The sequence below is a fragment of the Macaca fascicularis genome, chromosome 4, assembly GCF_037993035.2.
Source record: "Macaca fascicularis isolate 582-1 chromosome 4, T2T-MFA8v1.1".
Lineage (NCBI taxonomy): Eukaryota > Metazoa > Chordata > Mammalia > Primates > Cercopithecidae > Macaca > Macaca fascicularis.
In genome coordinates this window covers 105,414,830-105,437,935 of record NC_088378.1, presented here as the reverse complement: position 1 = coordinate 105,437,935, position 23,106 = coordinate 105,414,830, and the positions used below count along the sequence as shown (strand labels likewise).

General features: G+C 35.2%; 1 pseudogene; it reads left to right on the top strand.

The window, feature by feature from the left end:
• The first annotated feature begins 2,211 nt into the window (after window positions 1-2,211).
• LOC102125606 (small ribosomal subunit protein uS2-like) lies at window positions 2,212-3,217 on the top strand (annotated as a pseudogene).
• The last annotated feature ends 19,889 nt before the right edge of the window (window positions 3,218-23,106 follow it).

Genomic DNA, 23,106 nt, shown 5'->3' with positions numbered 1-23,106 from the left:
GCAAGAAAAGCAAGGTGTGCTTTTCTTATGCATATTAAGTGGGGGTGGGCAAAGTATTTTATATTTTATTCATTTCCTTATGGCAGGTTTTATAGTTTAATAATTCCAAGATCCAACAGTAACATCAAAACAGTGACTTCATATTACTTTCTGCTATTATTACATTTCTTCCACACCACCACACCAGTCTTCTCGGATTCCATTCAATCACTGATGAGACCACCAACACAGCTCAAAAATGTTTTGCCACTGGATCATTTCCAGGATTGTTGTGGTACTTTCCTCAGAAATAGGTTTGTTTCTCTGGCTAATATTTCTCACACATTTCGGATATCAGAATTCACAATATTCTACCTCCAAGTCATTTCAAACATTCTTTTTTTCTGGGACCAGCAAAAATAATGTAACTAATTTCTCCATCGTTTTCTATAGGATAGGAGGGCTGCCTTTTTTGTTGTACTTTCTTCCTAAATGCTATTTTACTTTATTTTTATAACTTTGTAGCTTCTTATTTTCATGATTTTGTTGCTTCTTCGTAGTTCATTAAATGAATAAATATTGACATCTATAATGGAAGAAATTGAAGTAGATTGCTTCAATGGCTTCATTGAAGAAGAGAGCCTTCTAATAAAAATGATAAATTTTTAATCCCAGGATTAGCTTCAGTCTGACAAGTAATGTTTCAAGGAGTTTTCTCTACTTTGTTACCTTTTGACAATAGCTGCTGATTGTTAAAGAAAGCAATTGGCAAATACTTAGTATGCATTTACTAAATGACAAAAATATTTTGGATAAGAGATGCAAATAACAGTAATAATTTTGTTGCAAATTATAGATATATAAAACATTAAATTATGCCTTTATATCTTAGTGCTAACTAAAAGTAGAACAACTAAAAGGAATTATATACAATGACCAAGTGAGATTTATCTTAGATAGGCATAGCTGGTTCAACTTTCAAAAATCAATCACATCAACAGCCTAAAGGAGAAAAATCATATGATCATACCAACTGATGTGGAAAATGCATTTAAAAACAATTCAGCACCCATTCACAACACAGACTCTCAGCAAACTAGAATTACTTCAACCTAATGAAGAACATCTACAAAAACTATACAGTTTTTAATATATTATGCTTATTGGGAGAAATTGGATACTGTCTTATTAAGGTTGAGAAGAAGTCAAGAATGTCTTCTCTCATCATTCCTATTCAATATTGTACTGAAAGTCCTGGCTAGTATGATAAGATGAGAAAAGGAAATAAAATGAACACAGATTAGGAAGAAAGAAATACAATTTCCTTTTCACAGATTACATGGTTGTCTGTGTAGAAAATCCCAAAGGATTGACAGGAAAATTCTTGGAATTAATATGCAATTATAGCAAGGTTGTAGGATACAAAGTTCATATACCAATGTTTATTGCTTCCCTACATACTAGAAATGAACAATTAGAGTTTGAAATTGAAAATACAATAGCATTTACAATAGCACCCCAAAAGTGAATACATCAAAATATATCCAGCAGAATACTCAGGCTTTTCATGCTGAAAAGTGCAAAACTCTGATGAAGAAAATCAAAGATATCTAAACAAATGTTGAGATATTTCATATTCATTTATTAGAAACTTAATATTTTAAGATGTCAATTTCACCTATAGATTCAAAGAAATCCCAATCAATATCCCAAGTAGCAATTTTGTGCATATTGCAAACTGATTCTAAGTTATACAGAAAGACAAAAGATCCCAAATAACTGACACACTCCTGAAGGAGAACAAAGTTGCAAAACTGACCCTACTAGACTTCAAGACTTCCTAAGCTACCAAAATCAGAACAGTCTGGTACTGGTGAAAAAAATAGGCACATATTAATAAATCACTGAAAAAGAATAGAAAGCCTGGTAATAGATCCACACATGTGGAGCCAGCTGATCTTTCACAAAGGAGTAAAGGCAATTCAAAGAATCATCTTTTCAACAAATGAAGTAGGAACGAAGAAATTTTAGATGCAACACAAAAGGATCATCTGTAAAAGAAAAATGTGAGATGCTATTAAAATTAAAAACATCTTTGTGAAAGACACAAGAAAATGAAAAAGCAAGCCCCAGACTCAGTGATAATTTTGGCAAACACATATCTGATAAAGGACTGTTATCTAAAATATGCAAAGTACCCTTAAAACTAATATGTAATTCTGCACTACCTACAGAGGGGTCCATACGGCGTTGTTCTGGATTCCCGTCGTAACTTAAAGGGAAACTTTGACAATGTCCGGAGCCCTTGATGTCCTGCAAATGAAGGAGGAGGATGTCCTTAAGTTCCTTGCAGCAGGAACCCACTTAGGTGGCACCAATCTTGACTTCCAGATGGAAAAGTACATCTATAAAAGGAAAAGTGATGGCATCTACATCATAAATCTGAAGAGGACCTGGGAGAAGCTTCTGCTGGCGGCTCGTGCCATTGTTGCCATTGAAAACCCTGCTGATGTCAGTGTTATATCCTCCAGGAATACTGGCTAGAGGGCCGGCCGTGCTGAAGTTTGCTGCTGCCACTGGAGCCACTCCAGTTGCTGGCCGCTTCACTCCTGGAACCTTCACTAACCAGATCCAGGCAGCCCTCCGGGAGCCACCGCTTCTTGTGGTTACTGACCCTAGGGCTGACCACCAGCCTCTCACGGAGGCATCTTATGTTAACTTACCTACCATTGCTCTGTGTAACACAGATTCTCCTCTGCGCTATGTGGACATTGCCATCCCATGCAGCAACAAGGGAGCTCACTCAGTGGGTTTGATGTGGTGGATGCTGGCTCAGGAAGTTCTGCACATGCGTGGCACCATTTCCTGTGAACACCCGTGGGAGGTCATGCCTGATCTCTACTTCTACAGAGATCCTGAAGAGATTGAAAAAAAGAGCAGGCTGCTGCTGAAAAGGCAGTGACCAAGGAGGAATTTCAGGGTGAATGGACTGCTCCAGCTCCTGAGTTCACTGCTACTCAGCCTGAGGTTGCAGACTGGTCTGAAGGTGTGCAGGTGCCCTCTGTGCCTATTCAGCAGTTCCCTACTGAAGACTGGAGTGCTCAGCCTGCCACGGAAGACTGATCTGCAGCTCCCACTGCTCAGGCCACTGAATGGGTAGGAGCAACCATTGAATGGTCTTAAGCTGTTCTTGCACGGGCTCTTAAGCAACATGGAAAAATGGTTGATAGAAAATAAACATCAGTTTCTAAAACAAACAAACAAACAAAAACAAACAAACAAAACTAATATGTAATTATAGCAACACTAAAAAACAAACAACCAATTAAAAAGTAAGCAAAAGATCTGAATAGACGCTTGAATAATGAAGATACACAGACAGCAAATAAGTATATAAAAAGATGTTCAACATCATTTATCATTAGAGAATTGCAAATTAAAACAAAGATGATATACCACTACATTCCTATTAGAATGGCTAAAATTCAAAAACCTGACAATACTAAAAGCAGAAATTTCTCACAATATGTGAGAAATTAGAGACAAATTTCTTACAATTCCCTCTGCCATTAAGTAATCTTTAAGAAGGGGCTGAAGAAGGAACTTATTGATAAAGACTACTTTCCTTGAAACGCTTTAGAAAATCTTTTCCATCTAGGGAACAAAAGCAGATGTGGAATGACTTTGTTATAATGCTGAGTAGGGAATACACACACATCCACACACAAACATACACACAAAGTTTCTGCATGTCTAATGTGGAAAATAGGATTTAAGCCACATCTTTTAGGTAAAAGTAGCAAATAAACAGATGCAGCTGAGCTATGAAAAACAAAAAATTATCAGGCCTTCTAATCCCAAAACTGTCAGAAGACAGCATGGCCAGACATTCAGAATATAAAGTGTGACAATGTGCATTATATGGTTGTGTGACATGGACAAAGTATCATAAAATCATTTACAGTTCTCCTCTTTTCTTCCTTCTAAGGTATCATCTTCATTCACACTGTCTGGGCCCTGTATTTTCTTAATTAGGCCAAGGAGTAGAGAAACTTGGAACATCAAATTTAGTAGTAGTTTTCTATGTTAAAAAGACATGGAACACTAGATAATAATATTATTAAGAATTTCTACTCATCAGAAAAATACTAAGAGTAAAAAAGAAGCACATGGAGTAGAAAAAGGTATTCATAACACATATATGCAAAAAATTATATCCTGAATATATAAAAACTCCCATGAATCAACAGGAAAGGACACACAAAGCCAGCAAAAATTGGGTAAAAATTTCTGAACAAAACCTTTACAAAAGACAACGTTCAAAAAACCGACAAAGATATGAAAAGGCGTTCAACTTCATAGTTACTACATGCTTACCATAATGGTAAAGAGGAAAATAAACAACAAAACAAAAATGGAAAATACATGTTGATAACATCTTACATACTTATACACTTCTACTCAGAGAGTAAATTAGTACAATCACTTTGTAAAACTTTTTGGCGGTATCTACTAAAGCCGCCCATGCTGGGAAGGAGTTCAAGTAGCTGGGTTTTAATCCATTCATTATCCTCACAAAGGGAAGTTCTTGGGTGACAGAAAGGCTCTTTAGTCCATCCACTCTAATCTTCATAACTGGACCTCCAAATAAATAGATTAATAATATTTGCTAGAAATAAGTGACTGTGTCTCCAAAATGTCCCTTGCAGGATGTCCTGGTTCAGGATTACCTACAACCCTGGCAGGATGTCCTGGTTCAGGATAACCTATAAAAAAGAACCCAAGATATACAAGTTACATAATTCTTTGACTTCAAAATTTTTTGACTTCACAATTTAAATGCCCCTGCTGTGTGAAATGGTACTGCAAACTTAATATAGAGATCTCATCTTTTATTCTGAACCAGAAAGACATGTCTCACAGAAGAAAACAGGACCTGGGAACTCAGCCTCAATGCCCCTATCTTATCTCTGCTTTTTCTGAAATGTATGATTGTTTTCAAATTGAAATTACTTAAGAAAGCTTGCTAAGGTATAAGATCTCTGATATACTGAGTTTGATTTGATGCTTTCATTCTGTGTCTTAGCTTATATGTATACAATAAGACACAACAATTCTACTCTTAGATAAATGCCAAACAAATCATTCACTGTGTTCTGCTAAAACTTGGAATTGTTATATTCATTACAGCACTATTCTTAATGGTCTCAAACTGGAAAATATCAAATGCCAATACAGAAAAATGAATAAATTGTGGTATATTCATACATGGAATTCTAGTTAAGAGTTAATAACTTCAACTGGTTAATGTGTAAAGACTCACATATATTACTATGCATGTTTCTATTTATATAAAGCACAATTAATATATGATATAATACAGACAAAATGCAAACTAGATACTGAGTTATAAAATTATTTTATTGCTGCCTCTGTAACAGGCTTCTGAAGAGATGCACCTAACTTTCTGTATTTTTTAAAGCCAGATTATGTATCTGTTCAATGTGACAAAATGTGGAGATGAGTGATGAGAACAAAAACATACTAGGATTATAATTGAAAAGAAAAAGAAAACTTGTCAAATAGATAAAAACTTTGGAGATGACAAGTCATCTAATTGTTAATAGTTCTAATTCTTTTTATTTGACTTAAAGAAAATATCCTTGCATGGAGTTTTAATGAAATATCAAATTGTCATATTTTAGTGGGGTTTTTGTGGTTAAAAGAGAGTATGTAAAACACTGACTCACATTGCTTTACTGTCACCTGATGGGAAGAACTAAAATTACAGGCACAGGAGATCGTTCTGTCACTAGTTCCATCACTAGTTCATACTCATTTATTTTCACTAAACTTTTGAAAGGTAACACTTATATATAGATCACATGAATGTATAACTTAGGAAAAACTATTTCACTCTGTATTGTCAATTTTCTTAACTTTTTTTTTAGTATCATTGAAGCATCTTGAAACATTATCACTTAACTCATAATTCCAACTACATATCCCTACCTTCTGAAATGATGAAAATGGTCATGATGGTTTTGGTAATAATTGTAACACCAAATACCTTAAGCCCCTGTTCAAAACATACTACGCTAAACCCTCCAATATAGGACTTTTTAACTCAGATTTCAGTAGAATCTAGGAATCCATATGTTTGAATGGGAAAAATTACATCGTTATTTTTACTAAACTTTAACTGAAATTTACCATTTCTTTCAACAGAAATCTATTATTTCCCTCTATAGAAATAATAAATTATTTTCATCATACATTATACTTACAACAACTATCTCTAAAAACTTGTTTATGTTTGTAACTACGTTGAAGTTTTTTTATTTGACTCATGATTAGAACTTGTTAATGTGTAAAGATTCACATATATTACTGTCACATAATCTTTAATATTTTGATAACTATATTTCAATATAATTGAATATAATTGGTTTTCTCTATAACTGTATATATGATATTTTCCAATTGTACCAAAGGGTTCTATGACCCTCCAAAATTAACAATCTCTGAAATATCTCATTTACTCCTTATAACACCATGTCATTGACATTATCATCCCAGTTTTAGAACTAAGGAAAATGAAGCATGTAAAGTTAAATGATTCTCCCAAGTTCACAAGACCAATAACTCCCAGGGCTAGGATTAGAACCCAAATCCATCTGGCTTCAGAGCAGGATTCTTTAACCACTGGTATATTATGGCCTTTGGGAATTTAAAACCTGGGACAGTGGCTTTCACACTTATCTACAGAGGCCTGGGACTCTCTGTATGTGCTCCATTAGATGTAATGGGAAGCAGGAGGAACCATACCACAGGCAGATCAGTCCCTCGTTGATAATTGGAATTCCATGTAAAGTTTTGTTTTACAAACATGTGTCCTTCAGTATTTTTTTAAAAAATAAGTTCCAAACTGTTGCCCTAAAATGATAATGGACAAGTCTTAGTCATAAAGCATACTTTTAAAAATGAGATATCAGAGAAATAATTTCATTATCAGCCGTTTCAGCAAGCCAATGCCCCAAATAAATTATTTTACTGGTAATTTGATCCTTCAAAATCTTAATCTGAGAAGCAACTAAGTTTTTACAGATGTAATAGAATATCCCCAGTTCTGACTCCCAAATGTCAACTATAGAACAGAGGAAAAATCACAGTACACCTCAAAATTATATCTACCCCATACATCCCCAACACTAAGCCCCTAAGTTTATTCTATAATTTGTATAAGACTAACTTTTTTAATTTTTAAGTTCAGGGGTACAAAAGCAGATTAGTTACACAGGTAAACTTGTATTATGGGGGTTTGTTGTACAGATTTTTTCATCACCCAGGTATTAAGCCTGGTATCCATTAGTTATTCTCCCTCATCCTCTCTCTCTTCCTACCCTCCACCTTCCAATAGGCCCCCATATGTGTTGTTCCCTTCTTTGGGTACATGTGTTCTGATCATTCAGCTCCCACTTATAAGTGAGAACATGAGATATTTGGTTTCTGTTCCTGTGTTAGTTTGTTACGGATAACTCCATGTCTATCCATATCCCTGCAAAGGACACAATCTCATTTTTTTGTGGCTGCATGGTATTCCATGGGGTATAAGTACTACATTTTCTTTATCCAGTCTATTGGACTGGTAGATATGCTGAAAATATCTGATGACTGGCAACACGCTAGACATGGCTATAGTGTATGTTTAATATACAGTCACTCAACCTCATTTCTATCTTATTTTTGTTATTAAATTAAACTGCTTGGCTGAATTACTTCCTGTGGAATTTCTGTGTGTTTTCTGGAACAATTTCAAGATTATAGATTAGGCAGTTTTAGCTTTATGAGGATATGTTTTATGTTTGGAAATGCTACCTATTCAATTAAGAAGGCTTAAATTGACCCAAGAAATTTTTTTTAAAACATTTGATTTTTCCTTTCAGAGATCTTATTTGAGTTCACATGCAGTAGAGATGGGTTAGGAAAAAACCGGTAAGTCATTTTTAAGGTTCATCAATTTTGTGGTCAGTCAGAAGGAAGTGCAGGAGCTGTCTAGGTCAGAATAAAAAGCAGAAGTTGATCCAGTATCTTTGTTTCTGTCATTAAACATATTACAGTGACCAATAGGCATGTCATTCAGCATTAATAGCTTTCCCAGAAAATATTAAACTGGTCTTTGAACATTACATTCCAGTGTCCCAGGATATAAAGAAATGAATGAAAAATAACTTGAAACACAGATGCTGCTAGATGAGAGAAAGAATATGATAAAATTGGAGGAAAATAAAACCATAGCTGTGGAGTGTGTCTGCCCAAAAATATTGTGAGTAAAATAGAGTGTCTCTGCACAGACTTTTCACTGATCCTAGATTTCCTAGAACTGCAACAAGGAGAAAAGCCTTCTATAATCCCTGGCTGGCCAGTAGCTTACACATCTGCTTTCAGATGAAGATCTCATTTCCTTGTAGTCTCTCCTCTCCACCCCCAATTCCCTGCGAAGCAACACAAAGAGCATGTAAATGATGTACATAGAGCACTACACGTTTTATGTGGCACTTCATAGATTAGTCTTCACAAACTGAACAAATGCTTATTGTATAAATAAAAACTTCATATGGAGTGGATTTGATTACCCCAGTATTCTCTTTTCGCTTATAGATTGCCTCTAATCAATAATTACCAACCTTAAGAATGGGAAAATCATTTCTTCTTCCCTCCCCCAACCACCTACATTAAAATATCAGACAAATATCAAAGGACAGAAACAATTTAAGCAAATATCCAAGCCACAGTGAGAGGTCCAATAAGTGCCACAGGCATGAGTGATGGACAAAGGAGACAGGCAGGACCAGAGGCAGAATTGCAGCAATGAGACAAGGAAGCAAAAACTGAAGCTGCTAAAGGGAACAGGGTACAGCAGTTCAAGATTTGAAGGGACAATATCTCAGTTACCTCTACAAAATAATCAGCAGTTTGACCTCTCACATGATCTACCTCACCATCTCAACACCGAAGCTTTTTCATCCCCATCTTTCCACTTTCATGTTTCACCAACATGTTCTCAACACCAAACTGTGACAGAGTAAAATATACACCTTATTCTTTGAAATAAAATCTCTTTGTTTACTGTGATAGCCCCAGAGCCTAAAGCAGTGCCTGGAACACAGTGCATTCTCAATATGTATGTTAAATGAATGAATGTTTTACTAGTCATTCAGCAAAACTTGTTGATTCTCAAAGCATTCATATTTATATAGTATATGAACCCCACAACCACATACAAATATGTATTAAATGGATATATGTGTAGGGCAATTTATGTGGATGGCAATGTTAACATAAACGCGTTCATCCAGGGACTTATAACTAGATGGAGGGAAGAATACACATGTAACAAGTTAAACCATGGAATTCACCACGTGCTATTTGCTGAAATAAAGTGATAGTGCACTTCACATGCTTACAGAGAAAACTATCACAGTTAGATGAATCCAGAGAAGAAAACTTTACAATAAGAATAACAATAGCAATGCTTATTCAGTTCTTCAGCAAGTGCTTTATGTATATTATTTAACTCAAATTATTTCCTGCTACCTTACAGAGTACCTACTCCTCTCCATTAGACAGATGAGAAAGCTAAGGGTCAGGCTGCTTAAGGAACTTTTCTCAGGTCACATACCTAGCAAATGTGGACCTGGCACTGAAGCCCATACTCTTACCTAATATGCTGTACATAAAGGAATATAGGCATATGTTTATTTCTAATAATAAAATGATAGCTTCTAATATTTAGTGAGTGCTTCCTATGTGCTATGCACTATAGTAAATGCTTTATATATATTTTATTTAATTCACACAATTCTATAAGGTAGATGCAATCATGATTCCCACTTTATAGAGGAATAAGCTAAGACTTTGAGAGGTTAAGTAATCTGCCCAAGTTTCACAAGTAATGATGAAGCCAGAGTACAGGGTGACTTAGCCTAGTTGGAGAGCCTGCACACTTAACCAGTACACAACAGAGACAAGTCACACATGGCAGCCAGCTTTAGAAATTAAACCATGCAGTGGCAAATAATAGAATACTACATGAGCATTTAAACCTAACTGTATTTTCCACCCCTTTTAAAGAAATGTGAACTCTCTGAAACTTCTGTTTGAATGAAGATAATCTTCTGCAGTGGAAAGAAAGTGACTTGGGACTGTTGAGCAGAGATCTATTTGATATAGAATTCATTGTTGTAAATAGGTTGTTGCTGCGGAGTTCGGAAATCTGGACCAAGGGTGGTCACCAGAAGTACCTTCACAGAGAAACATGGGTAGTCTTTGAAATGGGTGTTGTAGTCCACCCTTATTCACAGTTTCAGTTATCCATGGTCAGCCAGGGTCTGAAAATATAATGTACAATAAATTATTTTGAGAGAGAAAGACTACCTTCACATAACTTTTATTCCACTGTATTATTATAATTGTTCTGTTTTATTATTAATGATTGTTGTTAATCTCTTACTTTGCCTAATTTATAAATTAAACTCTATCACAGGTATGTATCTGGGAAAGGAAAATAAAAACTTGGGACCCCAATTCACTATGCCAAAAGGAAAAAGTTAAGCTGAAAACTGAGTCATGCAAGAAATTGCCTTTCCTTTTGTTCCTAAGCAGATAGCTACATATAAAAGGTTAAATATCTCCATAGATACCTACTCTGTGTTCACTGCATCTTATGTAAAATGCCAATCTATTGAGTCTGAGAAGAAAACATAATTGATATTCCCCTACCTGCTCCTTTTCTCTGGTACCACATGGATTCAGTAACATGACCATGCCATCCCTCTTTCCCTTCCAGCCCACTTTTTTCCTTTAAATACCGAAGCCCTCAAAATCATCTTTGGAGAAATGCACAGACCTCTCTCCTGGGCGTGCACTTAAGCTTAACAAAATATACTTCTAAATTGATTGAGAACTGTCTCAAATACTTTTTGGTTTATGTATGTATAGAAAAAAAAAAAACCATAGTGTATGTAAGGTTCAGTACTATCTGGAATTTCAGGCATCCCCTGAAGGTCTTAGAACATATCTTCCATGGATAAAGGGAAAGTACTGTACATGTCAGCTAAAGAAATAAATGTTCCTCTTGTGACATGTACTAGTATGGTCATGTCAAAAATAAGATATTACAACAAGATGAAATGACAGCCTAGTCAGCATGAAAAGTAGAGCACAAAAAGGCTTTGTGACGACTTCCAGTTCCAAAATAGTGGTGTAGAAACAAGTTGGCTTAACTTCCCCCTCCCCACAGAAAACCGAAAGCAAATATACAGTGCTTAAATTATCACCAGAAATAACCCAGAACTCAAATATGAGGAGGAGACATTTTCTAGGGTCACAGAGAAATGAAAAAAATCCAAACAGATGGTAAGAGAATAACACTTCCATATCTGCAATGCCTCTCTCCCTAATCTGCCCAGCACTAAATGTGCAGAAAATTTCCTTCTGACTCATGGTTTCTACGCTGGAAGAAGTGAGATTGAGATAGACAGCCAACTTCCCCATCATCTTGGTTTCCCTAGCAGAAAATCTGTCTCTGACTCAACCTACAAGAAGCATCAGGAGTGCCTGAAGAGAGAAATGTCCCTGAGGACAGTCAGAAACAAACAGGGGAGGGAGGGCAACCATCCCCAGACCCATCTCCAGACGTGGAAACTGCCCTGTTACTTGGTCAAAGAAGACACCAAATCAGAGTGGCTGTTGAGCAGCAGCACATTACTGCAGAGGTAATTCCACAGGTCCCCTGGGAGCTAATCCCTAGCTAGACTTCCAATACTACTGGGACATCCTTTTTGGGACCTCTCTTTTTGGGGACAGACAGCACTCTCTTTACTAAAACTGAGGCAAACAAAAAATCTCTAAGAATCACATTTAAAAAAATGCACCAGATAGAGAAGACTGGACAAAACGACTAATCATTCAATGTAAAGACACACACACAAAGAAGAAAAGAAGAAAGAAGAAGGAGGAGGAGGAGGAGGAGGAGGAGGAGGAGAGGAAATCACATCTTTCCAAACAGACAAAGGAGCCAGTGACTGACTCTAACAAGACTCCAATATGTGAACTCTCTAACCAAGAATTCAAAACAGCAGTTTTAAGTTTGAAGGACACTCAGTGATCACCAAAATAACACAGAAAAGCAATTCAGAAATTTATCAGAGAAATGTTTAAAGGAGATTAAAATACACAGTCCACGGAGACAAAAGAAAAAAAAAAAGAATGAAGATGGCCTATAAAATATACCTCAAATTACAAAATTTTATAATAATTTACCTCAAAAGGCCAAATCTAAGAATTACTGGTGTTCAAGAGGGAGTTAAGCAAGAGCAAGCAGAGAGACTGTATTCAAAGAAATAACATAAAATTTTCCAAAACTTGAGAAAGAGGATAATATCCAAGTACAGGAAGGTCAGAGAGCACCAAACAGATTCAGCCCAAATAAGACTACCTCAAGGCACATGAATATTAAACTCTCAAAGGTCGAGACAAAGAAAGGAGCCTAAAAACAACAAGAAAAAAAGAAGGAAATAACATGTAAAGGAGTTCCAACTTACCTAGCAATAGACTTCTCAATGGAAACCATACAAGCAAGAAGGGAGTGGGACAACATTTTCAAAGTACTGAAAGAAAAAACCTGCCATCCAAGAATATTGTATCCAGTAAAGCTATCCGTCAAATATAAAGTCAAGATAAACTCTTTTCCAGAAAAACAAAAACAAAGAATTCTCCATTCTTACAAGATGGTCTTGTAAGACCCATCTTACAAGAAGTGCTAATAAGAATTCATTGATCAATCTAAAAGGAAAAAACACAAACATGCAAAAAGAAAAAAACTCAAAGGTATAAAAACCCCTGGGTAATATTAAGTATATATACAAACCTAGAATACTCTAACAGTATAAGAATAGTATGCAATCCTTTTATAACTCTAGTATGAAACCCAGAAGACAACTCTATCTAAAATAATAATATCTACAGAAACCTTCTAAGAGAAGGCAGTATAAAAATATGCAAAATGAGACAACTAAAAGTCAAAATATCCAGAGGTTAGAGTGAAAGTGTAGAATTCTGGGTTTTGTCTTTGTTTGTTTCTGTTCTTTTCTTTGTTATCTAGTATAAGTTGTCTCTTTAAAAACAACATTTTATATCTATAAGATATTTTTGTAAGCTTCATGGTAAGCACAATGCAAAAATTATAACATATTAACTAAAAATAATAAGCAAAGAATTAAAACATACTACCAGAGAAAATAATCTAATTACAAAGGAAGACAGTAAAAAAGGAAGAAAAGAGTTACAAGCAAACAAGCAACAAAATGGCAGTAGTAAGTCCTTACTTATCAATAACAAAACTGAATATAAATGGACTCAATTCTCTACTAATTAAAAGGCATATGGTAGCTTAATCAATAAACAAGACTCAGCTACAAGAAACCTAATTCACCTATAAAGGCACACATAAACTGAAAGTGAAGGGGTGGAAAAAGACATTCTATACAATTAGAAACCAAAAAAGAGTAATAGTAGGAGTAGCTATACTCATATCAGATAAAATAGACTATACATCAAAAATTTAAAAAGAGACAAAGAAGGTCACAATATAATGATAAAAGAGTCAATTCAGCAAGAGAATATAAATTGTAAATATTCATGCACCCAACACTGGAGGTCCAAATATATAAAGCAAACAGTAATAGATATAAAGGGAGAGATAGACTGCAATACATTAAACTACACATTAGCTCAAATGGGGCTGACAGTTATAGAACATTTCACCAAATATCTATAAAATACACATTATTTTCATCAGCACATGGAACATTCTTTAGAACAGACCATATCTTAGATGGCAAAATAAATAACAAAATCAAAAAAGTAGAAATCATATCAAGTACATTTTCTGACCACACTGGAATAAAACTAGAAACCAATAACAAGAAGAACTCAAAAAGTACATAAACAAATGGCAATTAAATGGCATGCTCCCGAATGAGTAATGGATCAATGAAGAAATTAGGAAGGAAGTTTAAAAATTTCTTGAAACAAATTAAAGTAGAAATACAATGTACAAAAATCTATGAGATACAGCAAAAACAGTACTAAGAGGGAAGTTTATAACAATAAATGTGTATATTTAAAAAGTAGAAAAACTTCAAATATACTAACCATTCGCCTCAAGGAATGAGAAAAGCAAGGACTAACCAAACTAAAATTAGTAGAAAGAAAGAAATAATAACGATCAGAGCAGGAATAAATGAAACAAGGAATAAAAAACAATATAAAAGATATACCAAACCAAATATAAGAGGATAATTAAAATCAATAAACTTTAATTAGATTAACTAAGAAAGAAAGAGAGAAGACTCAAATAAATAAAATCAGATATGAAAAAGATGTAACAACTGAGACCACAAAATACAAAGATTCATTAGATACCATTATGAACAACTATATGACAAAAATTGGAACACTTAGAGGAAATAGATTTGTAACTTTCCAAAATTAAACCATGAAAAAAATAGAAAACCTCAACAAATTAATGAGTAATAATATTGAAACTGTTGTAAAAAGTCTCTCATCAAATAAAATCTCAGGACCTGATTGGTTCACTGTTGAATTCTACCAAACATTTAAAGAAGAAATATTACCAATTCTATTCAAACTCTTCAAAACAATTGAAGAGGAGGAAATAGTTCTAAATTCATTCTATGAGGCCAGCATTACCCTGATATCAAAAGACAAGGATACAATAACTACAACAAAAACTACAGGCCAATATTTCTGATGAACGTAGACGCAAAACTCCCCAAAAAAATACTAGCAACCTGAATCCAACAACATATTAAAAAGATCATTCCCCATGATCAGGTGGGATTCATCCCAGGAATGCAAGGATGGTTCAGCATATGCAAGTCAATAAACACGATACATCACATTAACAGAACCAAGAACATAAGCCATATAATCATTTCAGCAGATGCTGAAAAAGTATTCAATACATTTATCATCCCTATATGATAAAAATCTTCAATAAATGATGTACAAAAGTCACATACCACAACCTATTAAAGGCCACATATGACAAACCCACAGCAAACACCATACTGAATGGAGAGAAATTGAAAGCCCTTCCTCTAAGACCTGGAACAAGACAAGAATGCCCAGTTTTGCTACTTTATTCAACATAATACTGGAAGTTTTGGTCAGAGCAATTAGGTAAGAAAAAAAAATAAAGGGCTTCCAAGTTGGAAAATAAAAAGTCAAATTAGCCTTGTTTGTAGACAAAATAATTCCATACTTAGAAAAACCTAAAGACCCCACCAAAAACAAACCATTAGAACTGATAAACAAATTCAGTAAAGTTTCAGGATACAAAATCAACATACAAAAAGCAATAATATGTCAACAGCAAACAATTTAAAAAGAAATCAAGATGGCCAGGCATGGCGGCTCATGCCTGTAATCCCAGCACTTTGAGAGGTCGAGGCAGGTGGATCATTTGAGGTCAGGATTTTGAGACCAGCCTGGGCAACATGGTGAAACTGCATCTCTACTGAAAATACAAAAAAAATTAGACAGGCATGGTGATGCATGCCTGTAATCTCAACTACTCAGGAGGCTGAGGCAGGAGAATCACTTGAACCTGGGACATGGAGGTTGCAATGAGGTAGGATCATGCCATTGCACTCCAACTTGGGTGACAAAGCAAGATTCTGTCTCAAAAAAAATAAAATAAATAAAATAAAATAAAGAAAGTAATCTCATAATAGGTACAAAAAATATAAAATACCTAGGAATCAATTTAACCAAAGAAGGGAACAATCTATACATGAAAATCTATAAAAACACTAATGAATGAAAATAAGAAGGACACAAACAAATGGAAAGCTATTTCATGCTTGTGAATTAGAAGAAATTATGTTGTTAAAATGACAATACAACCCAAAGCAATTTACAGATTCAATGTAATCCCTAGGAAAATATCAATGACATTCTTCACAGAAATAGGAAAAAAATTTTTAAACTTGTATGGAACTGCCAAAGACACCAAATAGCCAAAATAATGCTGAACAAAAAGAACAAAGCTGAAGGAATCCCACTACCTTACTTCAAAATATATTACAAAGCTATAGTAACCAAATCATCATGGTGCTGGCATAAAAACAGACACATAGACAAATTGAACAGAACCAGAGTACCCAGTAATAAATCCACACATTTATAGCCAACTCATTTTTGACAAAGGCCCAAGAACATACACGGGAAAAAGTCTCCTCAATAAATGGTGCTGAGAAAACTGGATAGCCATCTGCAGAAGAATGAAACTAGACCCTTATCTTTCATTATATATATAAAAAAACCAAAATGGATTAAAGACTTACATCTGAGACTTCAACCCATGAAATTACTAGAAGAAAACATTGTAGGCTTTCCACCCACTTTGGTGAACTTTCACACACTGATGCCTTGACCTCTCAACACAATATTGACAAAAGATCACCAGAAATATTACACCAGAGTAGTCTCAGTCTCTCCCAATAATTAGTTGGTTTTATATGTATCATGGTCTGAACCCTAGAAAAAAAAGATTCCCCCAGATGACTCTCCCTACATTATGGAAATTTCAGAGTCTTGTGAAACTCTGAAAAACTTTGGGTTCATTTCCATAAAGGGGGTCTGAGAAAATCTTGGAAGGAATGTGGAACATGGCTCTCAAGGTTTCAAAGTTCTGAGTAGCAGACATGACTTGGGGACACAAATGTTTTTCAAGTCTTCTTCCAGTGTAAATATGCTGGTTAATTGTACATATCAACTTGCTTACGCCACAGTGTTCAGATACTTGGTCAAACAGTATTCTGGATGAGGGTGTTTTTTAGACAAGATTAACATTTAAATTGTATTTTGAGTAAAGCAAGTTGCCTTCCATAATGTAGTGGGCATTATCCAATTAGTTAAAGGCCTTAATAGACAAGAATGACCTTTTCTAGCCAAGAAGGAATTGTGCCAGCAGTCAGCCTTCAGACTTGAACTGCAGCTTCAGCTTTTCCCTGGATCTCCAGACTTCCACCCTACACCTGCAGATTTTGGACTTGTCAGCCTCCATTATCACATTAGCCAATTCCCTAAAATAAATGTCTCTGGATAGATAGATAAGGTAGACACAAATAGAGTTAGAGATAGCAATGGTGATAGAGATAGATAGATAGATAGATAGATAGATAGATAGATAGATAGATAGATAGACAGACAGACAGACAGACAGACAGACACATATCCTATTGGTTCTATTTTTCTGAAAATCCTTAGCTAATCTACTAAAAAATACATTATAAATGGAATGAAAGCAATGGAAACAGGATATATGTGTTTTTTAATAAAAATTTAGGCATTGGAATAATGGACTTTTGCCATGGGACAAATTGTGTTGTGTGAAGTTGAGATAATTTATATAATATAATACATGTTTGACAGGAAATTTGTTGTCGTAAATAAGAGAACTCTAAATGAATGAAAGAGGAGAGGGAAGTGTGTGTGTGTGTGTGTGTGTGTGTGTGTTATATTCCTATTGGTTTTATGTGTGTGCATGTGTATCACATATTCCTATTAGTTTTATTAATTAATACCTGCAGACTGAATTTTTGAATGGTCCTGTTTGGTTTGTAATTTTAATCCATGATCTTAAAGATATGAGAGGACAGGCTTTTAATCCTACTTCAACGGCTCATTTCACTCAGGTTCCTAATTTCAGCTGATGGTTAACTCATTTTCAATCCTCTCTACCCATATTCTTCTTCCTGTGCTGCCATTTCAAGAGCTATCATTTTAATAAATGCATTGTCATCCTCCTATGTTACACTTAACTCCTCAATTTCTCATTTACTGTGTCCCAAGTTCAGTGGAAGAATTATCATAAAACTAATAATGCTTAACTTTCAGGGCCCCTCACACCCAAGGGTCACTTTTGAAACATTTAACAGAGCCTTAACAATGATTTTGTGAGATTTAGAAAAATAAAGTATTTTGAAATTCTTTTTCTTAAAAGAGAAAACCAAGAAATCCTCTGAGATTCAGATCTTCATATACGGGATATGCTTCTGCCCCAAACGCAGGCTTTTAATATGACTATACATTAACTGACACTGGGTAGGATATTTCATTTATGACCTAGTGAAATTGGGAACTTAAAAAATCTTCAATTTCCAAAAGAATGAACCAACATCACAAGATTAATTTATAAGAATTAATTTAAAGCCCTAACATTCATTTAAATTAATCAGTTCATTGGGTACAGACTGGAAAAGGAACAGTTTGACAGCAGCTCAGAAGTCCTAAGATGGTAGCACAAACATACTGGGAGCTAGCAGTATGACACAACTGCTATAAACCCAAGGCAAGGGCCAGGCACAGTGGTTGTGCCTGTAATCCCAGAGCTTTGGGAGACCCAGGCAGGAGGATCACTTGAGGCCAGTAGTTAAAGGCCAGCCTGGACAACACAGTGAGATCCCCATCTCTACCAAAAGAAAAAGTGCATTAGTTAGGGTTCTCCAGAGAGATAGAACCAATATATATGAGTTTATCAGGGAGGATCGGCTCACATGATTACAAAGCGAAGCCCCACAATAGGCTGTCTGCATGCTGGGGAAAGAGAAATGCTGGTAGTGTGGCTCAGTCCAAGTCCAAAAGCCTCAAAACCGGGAAAGCCAGCATGGCAGCCTTCAGTTAGAGGTTGACAGCCTGAGAATCCCCAGGAGACCTTTGGTGTAAGTCCCAGAGTCAAAGGCCAAAGATCCTAGAGTCCGATGTCCAAGGCCAGGAGAAGCAGCCAAGTGTCTGGCACAGCATGGGTAGAGAGACAACAAGAAGCTTTAGCAAGCTGCTTACCCCAGTTCTGATGCCTGCTTTGTTCTAGCAGCTCTAGCAGCTGATTCGATTGTGCCAAGCCACACAGAGGGTGAATCTTCCTCTCCCAGTCCAATGACTCAAATGTCAGTCTCCTCTGGCAACATCCTCACAGACACACCCAGAAACAGTACCAACCATCTAGGTATCCCTCAATCCAGTCAAGTTGATGCCTAATATTAACCATCACACCAAGGTAAACTTAGACTACATCCTGATTAAGAAAGATTAAATGTTCCTATTCTTCTCTATGCCTGGCAGATAATAAAATATCAGACTCAATTCTAGTATCTCCAACCTGAGTAGGTGGTTACCAAACAGGGATACCAGGATAATGAGCTAGACAAACTGATAATGCTGAAGAAAGAATGTCTGTTTAACTTGGATAATACTTGGATAAATGAAGAAGCACATAGGGAGTGCATTCAAATTATTCAATAAACGTTACATAGACTAGGAAGTAGATGTTTTCTTCACTGCAGAAGACCAAAGTAGAATCAATGAGTAAAACTAAATTAACAAATATGTTCAATAATCAAAATGGCTTGCCTCAATAAATAACTAGTTCCATTTGGCATAAGCAGAAGAAACAGAAGCTTTAGGGGTTGTAGATTGCATTTTAGTTTCTAGTGTTTTGCTCCTTCCCTGAAAGAGGATTATTTATCCCTGCCAAGTGCCATGTGACTTGCAGTAGCTCTCTGTGGGTGTGTACTTCCTTGACCCATATGGGGTTTGTCCATGTGAAGTGCTTTGGTCAGTGGTTATCAGGGCCTGTTTACATGCCAGTTTTTCTGAAACTTTAATGTGTTTACAAATTACCTGAAGATCCTGCTAAAATGAAATTCATATTCAGTAGGTCTAGATTGGGGCCTGAGATGCAGTATATCTAACAAGCTCCCAAGTAATGTTGAAGCTGCCAGCTATCAGGACAACTTTTGAGTAGCAAGGATTTATATTACAGTTAAGGTTTAAGAGGCATCATGATTTTCCAATATCTCTCTTGCCTTTTTCCTCCTCCCACAAAACCAACAAGTCCCAAATCTGTGCTACTTCTTCTGCCTGGGTCCTAGAATAAGATATGTGGAGTAGGGCCACAACAATCAATATTAAAATAAAAAGGAAATATATGTTTGGGGATTATTTGTATTTTAGCGAGATTGACTAATACAAGATCCATCTCTGAGCAATCTCATAGAGGGCATTCTTGAAATGAGAATGCATGTGGACTTAATTAATTCCATGTGTCTTTAGAAATCTAGAATCTACATTTGTGAATTCTGGCTCATACTACTGGTAAAGATGGTTACACTTGTGCAAACCATTCATAGACTATAGTTTGAACAGGTTTATGTGCACCAACCATCAAAACCTTAATAAAATATTGGGGCTGACATTTTTCACTCCCATATTTAGCTGATATATTTGAACATTTGAAGGCCTTTTGGCAGTTCAAACAGAAAATGCACTTGGGTGAATAGTAATCATGAAGCTAAATTTTCCAACACTATGGAAAGTGCCTTAGGGAAAGGAGGTTGATGTTTAGTTAGGGGGAAATGCCCCCTTCCACCTTTAAATAACATTTTCAGCCAGTTACTAAAGGTTTAGGGTGAGAGAGATTCAGGATATAGCCCTGGGAGAGGGAGGATAAAAATAAGGACTTCAGATAAGTCATGTTCAGAGTGGTAAAAGAGTAGATTTTAGGTACTCTGGCCACACACAATAAAAGGGTAACGATATGAAATGATGGATACGTTAATTTGCTTAACTATAGTGACCATTTCACTCTGTGTGTATCAAAACATTATGTGGTACACTTTAGACACATACAATAAAAAGTCTTCAGAAGACTTCAGGTCAAAAGTAAGAAGCTCTCCATTCTGTGGCAAAAATTGTGAAATGTTTAGTGTCACGTGAGCCTAGGTTTAGGATAAGCAACATAGGAATGAAGTTGAGATGGTTACTGTGGGACTTTACCAGTCTCAAGAGGTTTAGGAGTGATTGTCTTAAATAAATAGAAAAATTGCCTGAACAAGAGGAAAGCACACCTTCCTCAAGGAAACCTGAAAGGAAAACTCCCCACAGTCAGCTCTTCTAAGCTAGCTGACAGACGCATTCATGAGATTATGATTTTGGCAGGATAAAGGAAGAGTTGTTGCCAATGCCATAGCCAAACCATATAATTAATGTTGTTTTATCTTAATTAAACTTATTATTATAACCATTCACTAAGTGTAGCTTTCCTGTCTTTACAATATACTCAGGGGCACTAGAACAACAAATATGCCAGCCCAGCAATATTCCATGAAATTGATTACCAAGGGAAATTTGTTAAATTGTACTCTAGCACAGATGTTTTTTTTGGATTTACTCTTTGGATTTTAGGGTTTGTTTTAAAATTGTTTGGAGCAGTATTAACACATATTTAAGAAAACAAACCCTGAATGAAGCCCCTACATGAAAACCTATTGATTTAATATTTAATATATTAATAATCAACTCATCTGGCTCATCAACTTTAGAGGGTGATCATCATTTATCAGTCTCATGAAATCTTCCATTGCCAACCAAAAATGTTTTATTAATATTTTCCTTTATCTATGTTGCAAACCCTATAATTTTTAAACAGACTTCTTATATATCTCCCTGAGTTGCAATGTTGCTGAATGATTATTGACTGTATATCATAGAACCTGAAAAAAATCATCATTTTCTTCTGAAATGTGATATGTATTTTAAAATGTTCTTAAAAAACATATTTTTCAAGTCTTTATGCAAATTGGTAAACTTCATTATTAAGAATGGTTTTTACTTCACTGTGAACATAACCGTGCACACACCGTTAATGAGCAATACATTTGCACTGGTAGCTGTATTACCCACTTCATCAGCCTAAATGAACTTCATATTTCTAGAGCGTTTTCCCCCAAAGCTAAAGATATTTTATATGTGTCATATTATAAACTAAGAGTGCCTAAAAGTTACTTAGAAATAACCATCATCATTGAACTACACTCAGGTAAACCAAAGCTAGGGGTAATAAGACAATCATGGTTAAACTAGGTGAACATCCTTACTTATGATAAAGTAAATGCTTTATAAAGATTAACATCATAGTTCTAGAGTTCATTCACATTTTTGTTTCTTTGCTTGTTTTCTACTTGAATTTTTTGGTTCATTTACTTAATTAGCACTTAGAGACTTAGTTGTGCAGTAGCCTAGCAAGAGAACAGGAAAAAGAACCTTGAGTCTTCTGTGCATCCTAGATAATGACTCACCATTTGACTTTGAGCTAAGGTTCCAACCAGCACAACCCTCTACTTGGTCAAGATTACTGCTCCAGAAGAAAAATAATACTTATTTACTTCTCTAGAGAGCAACAAATTTTAATTAATGTTTTTAAAGAGCTTTTGACCTCCTTAAACATGTACTAGCCTTTGTATAATGATCTCTATTTTTGGTTTGGTCATTATTTTTTGAATCACCTTTAAAATGACTTCCACAACAGATATTGGAATAAAATGTTAGGTAAATTAAAATTAAAAGAAGACTACTTATATTTAATGTTAGATTACATTACATTGCACATAAGAGAAAGATGCTCTGCAATGTTCAATGAAGACATAATAGAAACCTAAGAATTCCATCCATTTGAAAAGAGAACACGGTTATCACCTTGGCATTTCTGCAGAGCACTGCTCTCTGTGACAAGAATTTTATCATTACCAAACCAATAACAGAAACAACTGAGTCCCAAGGTATTTTTAAATGCACACAGCTACTACCAATTAGCTAAAATCTGTCATGAAGTTTAGTCTTAACTATTGCTGCTTTCCTGTAAGAATTTAAGAATTGAAACAAATTCCTTATCCTACAAATTCATGGTGTGAGCATTGGTTTTGGAGCTCATGTCCCAAAATGTAAGCCCATCATTTTAAAAGATTGGTTTCCCTAAAATTATACCTTCCTCATCTGTTTTCATTTCAAAGACAATATCTACCTCAAATAATTTTCTTTTATCTCTAAACCTCACATAATTACTACTTCATGTTTTGTTTTCTTAAATAGCTTGTCTCTTATCTCTTCCTAAATATTATGAAACACAACTACAGACTAAAATTACAAATACAAAATGCAGTTTTAATTTTAAATATATGTGTGTGTGTGTGTGTATATATA